This window comes from Pristiophorus japonicus, chromosome 12 (assembly GCF_044704955.1).
Source record: "Pristiophorus japonicus isolate sPriJap1 chromosome 12, sPriJap1.hap1, whole genome shotgun sequence".
Taxonomy (NCBI): domain Eukaryota; kingdom Metazoa; phylum Chordata; class Chondrichthyes; family Pristiophoridae; genus Pristiophorus; species Pristiophorus japonicus.
This window is the reverse complement of record NC_091988.1, coordinates 79,149,154-79,161,624: the sequence shown is the minus strand read 5'-3', so window position 1 is coordinate 79,161,624 and position 12,471 is coordinate 79,149,154. Positions and strand designations below refer to the sequence as shown.

General features: G+C 44.6%; 1 pseudogene; it reads left to right on the top strand.

Annotated features, from left to right (window-relative positions):
* Window positions 1–5,960: 5,960 nt before the first annotated feature.
* On the top strand, window positions 5,961–6,199 carry LOC139277767 (U2 spliceosomal RNA; annotated as a pseudogene).
* Window positions 6,200–12,471: the final 6,272 nt, after the last annotated feature.

The following is a 12,471-nucleotide window of genomic DNA, read 5'->3' as shown; positions in this document are numbered from 1 at the left end:
GAAGCCATTATAAAGACTGACCAGGTTACACCTAGTCACTGGCTCACAGTATGGAGTTCATTGTATCATTTCATACATTACAATTGGCGACGAGGCAAATACGAACCCACACAAAAGTATGGTGAGCACAGCACGATGGAGTACTGTTGGAATTCTCGAGAGATTCATTGAGGGAGAGGATTGGGGAGATTTCACGAATCATCTTGAGCAGTATTTCGTGGCAAACAATCTAAACAAAGTCAAGGATGCAGAGAAGCGCAGGGCAGATCTTCTCACCGTTTGTGGCCCCACGATCTATGCACTCATCAAGAATCTTCTCTCACACACTCTTCCTACAGAAAAGGATTACAAAGAATTGTGTGCTCTAATTCGGGAACACTTTAAACCCACGGAAGGAATCCTCATATCCAGATATCGCTTCTATATGCACGTTCGTCCAGAAGGCCAGGATGTAACGGCATTTGTTGCTGACCTGAGACGTCTTGTAGGGCCTTGCAAATTTGGGCCTGCGTTGGAAGACATGCTGCATGGCTTTTTCATGATCGTGGTCAACCACGAGGCGATCTTAAGTAAGCTGCTGGCTGCGGAGACACCGGACCTCAGTAAGGTCATCACCATCACCCAGGCTTGCATGTCCACGCAAAAAAGCACGAAGCAGATATCGCGACAAAACAGGAACTCCACGGCAAATACTACGTACAAAATTGTATCGATGGCCGGCAGAGCCTACTCGACTGTATCTGCAAGACCGGGAGCCGCTCAAAGTTCGCCATCAAACGCCTACTCGATTGCATATGCGAGAACGGGAACCACTCAAAGTTCGCCATCGAGGGCCTACTCGACTGTGTATGTGAGAACGGGACCTGCTCAAAGCCCGCCATTGTGCGCAAATCCGAGCTCAACGTGTTGGCATTGCGGGGGCAATCACTGACCCCATCAGTGCCGCTTCAGTGCTGAGCAAATTTCCCTCACTGTTTGAACCAGGAATTGGCAGCTTCAAGGGAGCCAAGGTGCAGATTCATCTAGGCCCAGACACAAGGCCCATCCATCACAAACCAGGGCGGTCCCGCACATGATGAGAGAAAAGGTCGAGCTCGAATTGGACAGGCTACCACGCGAGGGGGTCATCTCGCCGGTCGAATTTAATGAATGGGCCAGCCCCATTGTTCCGGTGTTAAAGAGCAACGGCACGGTCAGGATTTATGGAGACTACAAGGGTCACGATCAACCGAGTTTCGAAACAAAATCAATACCCACTACCGAAAGCTGATGACCTGTTTGCAACGCTAGCCAGGATAAAATCGTTCACCAAATTGGATCTAACATGACACAGGAACTGGTTGAATCATCAAAGAAACTTACGTGCATCAACACGCACAAAGGACTGTTTATTTACAACAGGTGCCCTTTTGGCATTCGTTCGACGGCAGCCATATTTCAGAGAAACATGGAGAGCCTATTGAAATCCATCCCCAGGACCGTGGTATTCCAAGACAACATCCTAGTCACAGGTCGTGACACTGCCGAGCACCTGCACAATCTGGAAGAGGTTCTGCATTGTCTGGACAAAGTGGAACTCAGGCTGAAATGTTTGAAGTACGTTTTCATGGCACCAGAGGTCGAATTCCTTGGACGAAAGATTGCTGCAGATGGAATTAGGCCTACAGACGTGAAAACAGAGGCCATCAAAAATGCGCCCAGGCCCCAGAATGTGACGGAGCTGCGTTCGTTCCTGGGTCTTCTGAACTACTTTGGTAACTTCTTACACAAATTGAGCACAGTATAGAGCCTTTGCACAAGCTGCTCAGGAAAGGAGATGACTGGGTGTGGGGTGAACTTCAAGACAGAACCTTTGAGAAGGCTCGAAATCTGTTGTGTTCCCACAAGCTACTGGTACTGTATGACCCATGCAAGCGTCTCGTTTTGACTGTGATGAGTCATCCTATGGGGTCGGCTGCATACTCCAGCAAGCCAATGAGTCAGGCAAACCACAACCAGTTGCATACGTGTCTCGAAGCCTGTCCAAGGCAGAAAGAGCCTATGGTATGGTAGAGAAAGAGGCTTTAGCATGTATTTATGGGGTAAAAAAAATGCACCAGTACCCGTTTGGGCTTCGCTTCGAGCTGGAAACCGATCACAAGCCGCTTATATCGTTGTTCTCAGAACATAAAGGTATCAACGTGCCGCATCCAGAGGTGAACGTTGACATTATCTGCCTATGATTATGTCATTTGCCATAGACCAGGCACCGATAACTGCGCTGATGCATTGAGCCGGTTACCGTTGCCCACACCGGAGGTGGAAACGCCAATGCCCGCAGAGCTACTCATGGTCATGGATGCCTTTGAGAGTGAAGGGTCGCCTGTCACTGCTCAACAAGTTAAGACCTGGACCAGCCAAGATCCGACCCTATCGGTTGTAAACCGTTGTGTTCTTAACGGGGACTGGTCGACCTTCACCAAGGAAATGGGTGGTGAAACCAAACCGTACAGCCTTCGTAAAGATGAGCTTTCCATCCAGTCCGACTGTTTACTGTGGGGTAATCTTGTTGTAATGCCCAAGAAAGGCAGGGCGAGATTTGTACCGGAGTTACATAGTAGGCATCCCGGTATTGTCATGTTGAAGGCCATCACCAGGTCCCATGTTTGGTGGCCTGGCATTGACTTGGACTTAGTGTCATGCATGTATCAGTGCAGCACTTGCATGCAGTTAAGCAATGCCCCAAAGGAAGCTCTGCTCAGTCTGTGGTCATCTAAACTGTGTTCTAGAATCCACATCGACTTTGTGGGCTCCTTCGTCGGTAAAATGTTTTTTGTGGTGGTGGATGCATACTCCAAATGGATAGCATGTGAGATCATGTCATAGAAACATAGAAAATAGGTGCAGGAGTAGGCCATTCGGCCCTTCGAGCCTGCACCACCATTCAATAAGATCATGGTTGATCATTCACCTCAGTACCCCTTTCCTGCTTTCTCTCCATACCCCTTGATCCCTTTTAACCATAAGGGCCATATCTAACTCTCTTTTGAATATATGCAATGAACTGGCATCAATAACTCTCTGCGGTAGGGAATTCCACAGGTTAACAACTCTCTTCGTGAAGAAGTTTCTCCTCATCTCGGCCCTAAATGGCCTGTCCCTTATCTTTAGACTATGTCCCCTGGTTCTGGACTTCCCCAACATCAGGAACATTCTTCTTGCATCTAACCTGTCCAGTCCCGTCAGAATTTTATATGTTTCTATGAGATCCCCTCTCATCCTTCTAAACTCCAGTGAATACAGGCCCATTCGATCCAGTCTCTTCTCAAATGTCAGTCCTGCCATCCCAAGAATCAGTCTGGTGAAACTTTGCTGCACTCCCTCAATAGCAAGAATGTCCTTCCTCAGATTAGGAGACCAAAACTGAACACAATATTCCAGGTGAGGCCTCATTAAGGCCCTGTACAACTGCAGTAAGACCTCCCTGCTCCTATACTCAAATCCCCTAGCTATGAAGGCCAACATACCATTTGCCTTCTTCACCGCCTGCTGTACCTGCATGGCAACTTTCAATGACTGACGAACCATGACACCCAGGTCTCGTTGCACCTCCCCTTTTCCTAATCTGTCACCATTCAGATAATATTCTGCCTTCGTGTTTTGCCACCAAAGTGGATAACCTCACATTTATCCACATTATACTGCATCTGCCATGCATTTGCCCACTCACCTAACCTGTCCAAGTCACCCTGCAGCCTTTTAGCGTCCTCCTCACAGCTCACACCGCCACCTAGCTTAGTGTCATCTGCAAACTTGGAGATATTACACTCAATTCCCTCATCCAAATCATTAATTTATATTGTAAATAGCTGGGGTCCCAGCACTGAGCCCTGCGGCACCCCAGCACTGAGCCCTGCGGCACCCCACTAGTCACTGCCTGCCATTCTGAAAGGACCCGTTTAACCCGACTCTCTGCTTCCTGTCTGCCAACCAATTCTCTATCCATGTCAATACATTACCCCCAATACCACGTGCTTTAATTTTGCACATCAATCTCTTGTGTGGGACCTTGTCAAAAGCTTTTTGAAAGTCCAAATACACCACATCCACTGGTTCTCCCTTGTCCACTCTAGTAGTTACATCCTCAAAAAATTCTAGAAGATTTGTCAAGCATGATTTCCCTTTCATAAATTCATGCTGACTTGGACCGATCCTGTTACTGCTTTCCAAATGCGCTGTTATTTCATCTTTAATAATTGATCCCAACATTTTCCCCACTACTGATGTCAGGCTAACCAGTCTATAATTATGTTTTCTCTCTTCCTCCTTTCTTAAAAAGTGGTGTTACATTAGCTACCCTCCAGGCCATAGGAACCAATCCAGAGTCGATAGACTATTGGAAAATGATGACCAATGCATCCACTATTTCTAGGGCTACTTCCTTAAGTACTCTGGGATGCAGACTATCAGGCTTTGGGGATTTATTGGCCTTCAATCCCATCAATTTCCCTAACACAATTTCCTGCCTAATAAGGATTTCCTTCAGTTCCTCCTTCTCACTAGACCTTTGGTCCCCTAGTATTTCCAGAAGGTTATTTGTGTCTTCCTTCATGAAGACAGAACCAAAGTATTTGTTTAACTGGTCCGCCATTTCTTTGTTCCCAATTATAAATTTACCTGAATCTGACTGCAAGGGACCTATGTTTGTTTTCACTAATCTTTTTCTCTTCACATATCTATAGAAGCTTTTGCAGTTAGTTTTTATGTTCCCAGCAAGCTTCCTCTCATACTCTATTTTCCCCCTCCAAATTAAACCCTATGTCCTCCTCTGCTGTATTACAAAATTCTCCCAGTCCTCAGGTTTGCTGCTTTTTCTGGCCAATTTATATGCCTCTTCCTTGGATTTAACACTATCCTTAATTTCCCTTGTTAGCCGTAGTTGAACCACCTTCCCCGTTTTATTTTTACTCCAGACAGGGACGTATAATTGTTGAAGTTCATCCATGTGATCTATAAATGTTTACCATTACCTATCCACCGTCAACCCTATAAGTATCACTCGCCAGTCTATTCTAGCCAATTCAAGTCTACCTTTCCTTAAGTTCAGGACCCTAGTCTCTGAATTAACTGTGTCTGTCTCCATATTAATAAAGAATTCTACCATATTATGGTCACTCTTCCACAAGGGGCCTCGCACAACAAGATTGTTAATTAGTCCTTTCTCATTACACATCATCCAGTCTAGGATGGCCAGCCCTCTAGTTGGTTCCTCGACATATTGATCAAGAAAACCATCCATAATACATTCCAGGAAATCTTCCTCCACCGTATTGCTACCAGTTTGGTTAGCCCAATCAATATATAGATTAAAGTCACCCATGATAACTGCTGTACCTTTATTGCACACATCCCTAATTTCTTGTTTCATGCTGTCCCCAACCTCACTACTACTGTTTGGTGGTCTGTACACAACTCCCACTAGCGTTTTCTGCCCTTTGGTATTCCGTAGCTCCACCCATACAGATTCCACATCCTCCAAGCTAATGTCCTTCCTTACTATTGCATTAATTTCCTCTTTAACCAGCAACGCCACTCCACCTCTTTTTCTTTTCTGTCTATCCTTCCTAAATGTTGAATACCCCTGGATGTTGAATTCCCAGCCTTGGTCACCCTGGAGCCATGTCTCCATGATGCCAATTACATCATATCCATTAACTGCTATCTGCACAGTAAATTTATCCACCTTATTCCAAATACTCCTCGCATTGAGGCACAGAGCCTTCAGGCTTCTCTTTTTAACACCCTTTGCCCCTTTAGAATTTTGCTGTAATGTGGCCAGCACTTCTATTGCAACTATTGAGAACCTGAGAGCCATGTTTGCCACACATGGTCTGCCAGACATTATTGTCAGCGACAGGAACCTGTTTCATGAGCCTGGAGTTTCAAGAGTTCATGAAATGCAGCGGCATAAAACTCGTGAGGTCGCTTCTCGGCCTTTTGGCTAAGATCATGCGTAACTGACCTGACAGGGGAGTAACCACCATAACCCCAAGGTGGTTCTCCCTGGATCAGGAAGGTATATGCTTGCTTTTTTGGAAATAGGAGGTGGGTGGGGTGGCTTGACCCATCCACCTCCACGGAGGTGTGTGGGGGGCCTGACCCATCCACCTCCATGGCACGAACCTGGTATTGCAGTACTTCCAGGAACGGTGCAGTGGCTCTAGGCCTTTTGGCTAAGAGCATTGGCGCAGAGTGATCCTTGATGTGTGCAAGGTGACCTCTGGCGTTTGTGATTTGACAAAGAATTGGAACGATTGGCTACGAATTTCAAAAAATAAATAAATAAATAAATAAATAAAACTCGTGAGGTAAGCCCCATTTAAACCCACGTCCAATGGTCAAGCAAAGCGGACAGTTCAAACCATCAAGCAGAGCCTGAAATGCGTAACTCACGGTTCCTTACAGACATGCCTGTCACGCATACTGCTCAGTTACAGGACAAGGCTACACATGCTCACCGGGGTCCCGCCCGCGGAACTATTAATTAAGAGAGGCCTCAAAACCAGGCTCTCCCTAACCCATCCTGACCTTAACGATCCTGTCGAAACTCCAGCAGTGGTATCACGACCGCACTGCAGTGTCAGGCGACATATCTGTAAATGACCCAGTGTATGTAAGGGTTCACGTGGCTCCCGGGCAATGTTACAAATAAGGAGGATAACTGGGTGTATATGGTTAAGCTCAAGAATGGGCAGATGTGCAGGAAACACATTGATCAAATCAAGCTCAGGCACACTGACGAACCGAAACAGTTGGAAGAAGACACCGCGAGCTTAGATGACCAACCAACTCACGTCCAGCCATCAGAAGAACCCACTGTGGTCAACGCCCAGCCCCAAGTCGTGAAAGACTCGGAAAACATTGGGATTGTACTGAGATGATCAATCAGGGAGCGAAGGACTCCAGACCGTCTGAACTTGTAACATGGACTTGTGCCAAGAACTGGGCGGGGAATGATGTAATGTCTGCCCACCAATAGGGGGCAGTACCGTCGGAGGTCCAAGGGTCATAGGTACACTTATGCTGGGCCCGGTATATAACCTGAACTTCACCTTTGTATCTTCACTTCTGGAAGCCATTAAAGGCTGATCAGGTTACACCTAGTCACTGGCTCAAAGTACGGAGTTCATTGTATCATTTCATACACTACACAAACAATTAGGGCAGAGTATAAATCAGGAAATTAGCGGCACATGTAACAAGGGTAATACAGTAATCATTGGGACTTTGATCTACATATAGACTGGGCAAATCAAATTTGCAGTAATAATGTGGAGGACAAAGTCATGGAATGTATACAAGATAGTTTTCTAGATTAGTATGTTAAGGAACCAACTAGGGAGGAGGCTATTTTAGATCCAGCATTGTGCAATGAGAAAGGGTTAATTAATAACCTTGTAGTAAAGGGGCCTTTCAGAAGAGTGACCATAATATGATAGAATTTTATATTAAGTTTAAAAGTGATTTAGTTAAATCCGAAATTAGGGTCTTAAATCTAAACAAAGCAAACTATGTAGGTATGCGGGATGCGTGGACTAAGGTAGATTGAGGAACTACATTAAAAGGTATGACGGTAGACGAGCAATGGCTAGCATTTAAAGAATTAATACATAATTTACAACAAATATACATTCCTTTAAGGCTCAGACTCGAAACGTTAACTCTGCTTCTCTCCACAGATGCTGCCTGACCCGCTGAGATTTCCAGCATTTTCTGTTTTTAATTTAGATTCCAGCATCTGCAGTATTTAGCTTTTGTATAAGTATCCTGGAATATTTTGTTCTGAACCTTGGTTACTTTGCAACCACGTCTCCATAATGGCTATGAGATCAAACCTATTAATTTCTATCTGTGCTATTAATTAATCTATTTTGTTGTGATTTAGTGCCTTCAGCTTTGACTTTTTCCTATTTTTCCCTTAGTCACTGATGCCCTATTACCTTTGTTACTCTCTCTGTCCCTTCCTGACTTACTGTTTATTTTTACCCAAAACTCTGCTCTGCTCTAGCGCCTTGACATTTCTCGTGCTGCTTTTAAATTTACTCTTTCGTGAATTCTCCCACCCACTTCATTAGTTTAAAGCCCTGTCTACTGCCCTCGTTATTCGATTCACCAATGAAGTTCTTTTGAAGTGTAGTTCCTGTTGTAATCTAGGAAATGAGGCAGGTAAACTGTTTAATGATGTTTAGTGAGGGATAAATATTGGCCCAGGATAGCGGGAGAAGCCAATGCTGTTCTTCGAAATCGAGCTATGGGATCTTTTACGTCCACCTGAAAAGGCAGAAGGGGCCTCAGTTCAACGTCTCATCCTAAAGATAGCACCTCCGACAGTGCAGCATTCCCTCAGTACTGTGTTGAAGTGTCAGCTTCAATTTTCTGCCCAAGACGCAAAAGTACAATCACTAAGTCACGGCTGACACCTTTTAGAAGGGTATGATGAAAAGGCAGGGCAAAGGGGCCAAGTGAATAGCTCTTTGAGAGAGCTAATGCAGGCTTGATGGGCCGAATGGCCTCCTTCCGTGTTATAAGATTCCATGGGCTAAAAATTCAGTATAGCCCGGTTTGAGGTGTTAACACCGCCTGGTCCCTAACTTTATCAACAGGCGACGTTTACCACCTCCAACCGGGATATTGATTTTTAGCACCCAAAGAGGAGAGTGGAACGCTAACGGAAACGTTCCATACCCCTCTTAGGGCACTAACCCTGATTCTTGGGGTGCTATCGCAGGAGTGCTGATGAAGTTGTAGCGCGAGGAAACAGGTATCCCAGCGCCTAAAGAGGAGGTCAGCTGGACCACCTCAAAACTGAAAAAAAGGAAGGGAGGAATGTTTACATTAGCAAGAGTATTGAACAGCTAGAGAGTTAAATGAATATTAATAAAGTCCATTCTAAACACCCACCTCTTCTTTCGTTCAACTATCGCCCCAGGAGCTTCTTCAGGCTGCCTGCTTTTCCTGTTGGGATTAGCGGCAGGCAAAACCATTCAAGTTGACGATTGCGGCACTAAAGGGCCGTTGCACACTCTTGACGTCACCAAGTGGGTGGCACTAGAATGCGCAACGCTAACTGTTAGCACTGCTGCCAAACCTCCACTGAAGTTCGCGGGAGGCACTGACAGCGCGGCTCTTGGACGGTAAGCATTTAACGGCCTGTTAGCGCCCTCCTCAGGCATTAACGGGTGGTGCAAAGCAAATGAGTTTTTCACCCCATGATTTCAGCTGTTGTACACTGCCACAACATAGCATTATTTACATTTTATATATGGAGCAACAGCATATTTAACAAATGAAAAAAATCTGTAATAAAATAACAAACCATTTGTAACAGTGAGGTATAGTTTTCAGCACTTGTTTTATAATTTGGAGACCTGAGATGCAGCTTGTCTAAATATATGAGGCTTTTTTATTTTTATGTATCATTATGCGATTCGTCAACTCTGTTGATTCAAAGAAAAACAAATTAGAACTTTGTATTGTAGCTGTTTCTCCGAGTGGTGCACAGTACTGTACTGTGGCACCAAACAGGGGGATTAGGGTATAGTAATGTGATAGTTATATTACTAGACTAGTAATCCACAGCGGTCTGGACTAATAATCTGGAGAACGTGCGTTCAAATCCTATCGTGGCAGTATGAGAATATGAATTCAGTTTTTAAAATTTGGAATAAAAAACTGGTGAGGTGACTATGAAGCTATCGGATTGTCTTAATAACCCAACTGGTTCACTACAGTTCTTTAGGAAGGAAATCTGTTGTCCTTACCCGGTCTAGGTTTATATGTGACTCCAATCCCACACCTGCCCTCGGAAGTGACCTAGCCAGCCATTCAGTTGTATCAAATTGCTACCAGCGGTTCAAGAAAGCCCACCACCACCACTTTCTCAGGGAAAGTAGGGGTAGACAATAAATGCTGGTCTTGCCAGCGATGCCCACAACCTGAGAATAAATATATAAAAATGAAATGGGGAACAGCACATGAATGCTGTGAACAAAGCCCAGAGTTTAGCGTCTAATGGTTAGATCATGGAGCGACTGCAGTGTGTAAATAAAAGTACACAGGGCCTACTGCTATTTAAAACAACATAGGCAAATTGTGCATTCTGTTCGCAGAACCATTATGCACCAAATGCAAGTCTTTCTTTATTATTCTCAGCCATGTGCTCTTAGCTCACACCCTCTATAAACACTTCCTGTGTTGACTGCCTCTGTCACGAAACACAGAATTAAAAAATATTTTAACTTATGTCTTTATATCTCACCATGAACTACATTTGAAAGAAAGATTTGCATTGATATAGTGCCTTTTATGACCTCAGGACGTCCCAAAGCATTTAACAGCCAATGAAGTACTGCCCTGAAGTGTAGTCACTGTTGTAATGTAAGGAAAGGTGGCAGTCAAGCTCCCATAATGTGGCAATGACCAGATAATCTGTTTTAGTAATGTTTAGTGAGCGAAAAATATTCGCCCAAGGAGGAACTCCGCAGCTCTTCTTTGAAATAGTGCAATGAGATCTTTTACATCCACCCGAGAGGGCCTTGGTTTTACGTCTCATCAGAGAAGCAACACCTCCGATAGTGCAGCATTCCCTCAGTACCACACTGGGAGTGTCGGCCTAGATTGTGTGCTCAAGTGACTAGAGTGGGACTTGAACCCACAACCTGCAGATTCAGGGATGAAAGTGCTAAAAAAATAGAAAAGGCTGAAGGCTATTTGATCTCATCCTTCCAGAATCCCATTATAGCACCTGGCCATGTTATCTCAGTGAAGTACTAAAGCATTTCTTTTAAATTTCCTGAACATTATGTATTTAAAAAAATGAGAGTTTGATTCAATTTGAAACCAGATCTTAATAAATGATTTTTCCACCATCCAACATGGAACAATATTTTCCGCAGAATTGCCTACGCTCCATTATGATTCTGTGCCTAGCTTGCAACCATCCCCTTGTGGGACAAGCTGCGGTCCCTTTGTTCAATATTTAAGTGCTATTTTCGACAGTTCCATTGATGGGTATGGATGTAAACCACATTTTATTGAATTGAATTCCATTCCCCACTGCATGCTTTAAATTTCACTTCAATACAATCTTGCTCTTTGGGCAAAGTTCAATTACTATTTAAAGTTGTGTAATCCAGAATGTTGAATAGAGCCAATTTGCATCGAAAAGGATTGCCGTATACAGCAGGTTTAGGCACTAACATCAGATGCGTCTGGTCAAAAAGGAACAAGAGATGAATAATTGAATTTCTTAATTCTGAAAATAGAAAACCTTTCTGTTTAAACAGGATTTTGTTAAGATTAAGAGCTGTGCAACCTTTTGATGGAACATAAATTGTTTCCTACATTACAACATTAAGTATCCCATTTTTTTTAACTGCTGGTAAAATGTCAATATTTTCACACATAAAGTCTTGATAGTTTGTCTGCTTTACGATAAAATCAACAAAGAAACTGGACATTCGCCCCATCAAGTCTGTGCTGGTGTTTTTCTCAACATGAGCTACCTAAAGAAAACAAGAACTTGCATTTATGTAGCGCCTTTAATGTATTAAAACGTCCGAAAGCGTTATCAGGCAATATTTGACACTAAACCACATAAAGAGACAGTAAGACAGGTGCCCCAAAGCTTGGTTAAAGAGATAGGTTTTAAGGAGCCAGAAAGAATTAGGGAGGGAATTCCAGAGCTTACGACGTCGACAGTTGAAGGCAATGCAGGCGTGAAGGAAATTGGAGATGCAAGAGACCAGAATTATTTCCCGTTCTATTTCCCACCCCTCTGCTCTCACCCCTTCCCCTCTGCTCTCAGAACCATGGCCTCACCTTTCACCCCACCAGCCTCCACGTTTAACGGATCATCCTCCACATTTCCGCCACCTCCAGCGTGATCCCACCACCAATCACATCTTCCCCTCCCCTCCCCTCTCAGCATTCCAAAGGGACAGCTCCCTCCTCGACACCCTGGTCCATTCCGCAGTACCCCCAGCACCCTCTCCCCTTCCCACAGCACCTTTCCGTGCAAGCGTAGGAGTTGCAACACCTGCCCTTTTACCTCCTCCCTTCCCACTGTTCAGGGACCCAAATACTCCTTCCAGGTGAAACAGTGATTTACTTGTACTTCTTTCAATTTAGTATATTGTATTCGCTGCTCATGATGTGGTCGCCTCTACATCGGGGAGACCAAGCGTAGATTGGGTGATCGCTTTGTGCAGCACCTCCATTCAGTCCGCAAGTGTGACCCCAAGCTTTCGGTCGTCTGTCACTTTAATTCTCCACTCCACTCCCACTCTGACCTCTCTGTCCTCGGTCTCCTACACTGTTCCAACGAAGCTTAACGCAAGCTCAAGGAACAACATCTCATCTTTCATTTAGGCATTTTACAGCTTTCTGGACTCAACATTGAGTTCAACAATTTCAGACTGTAACCACTGCCAA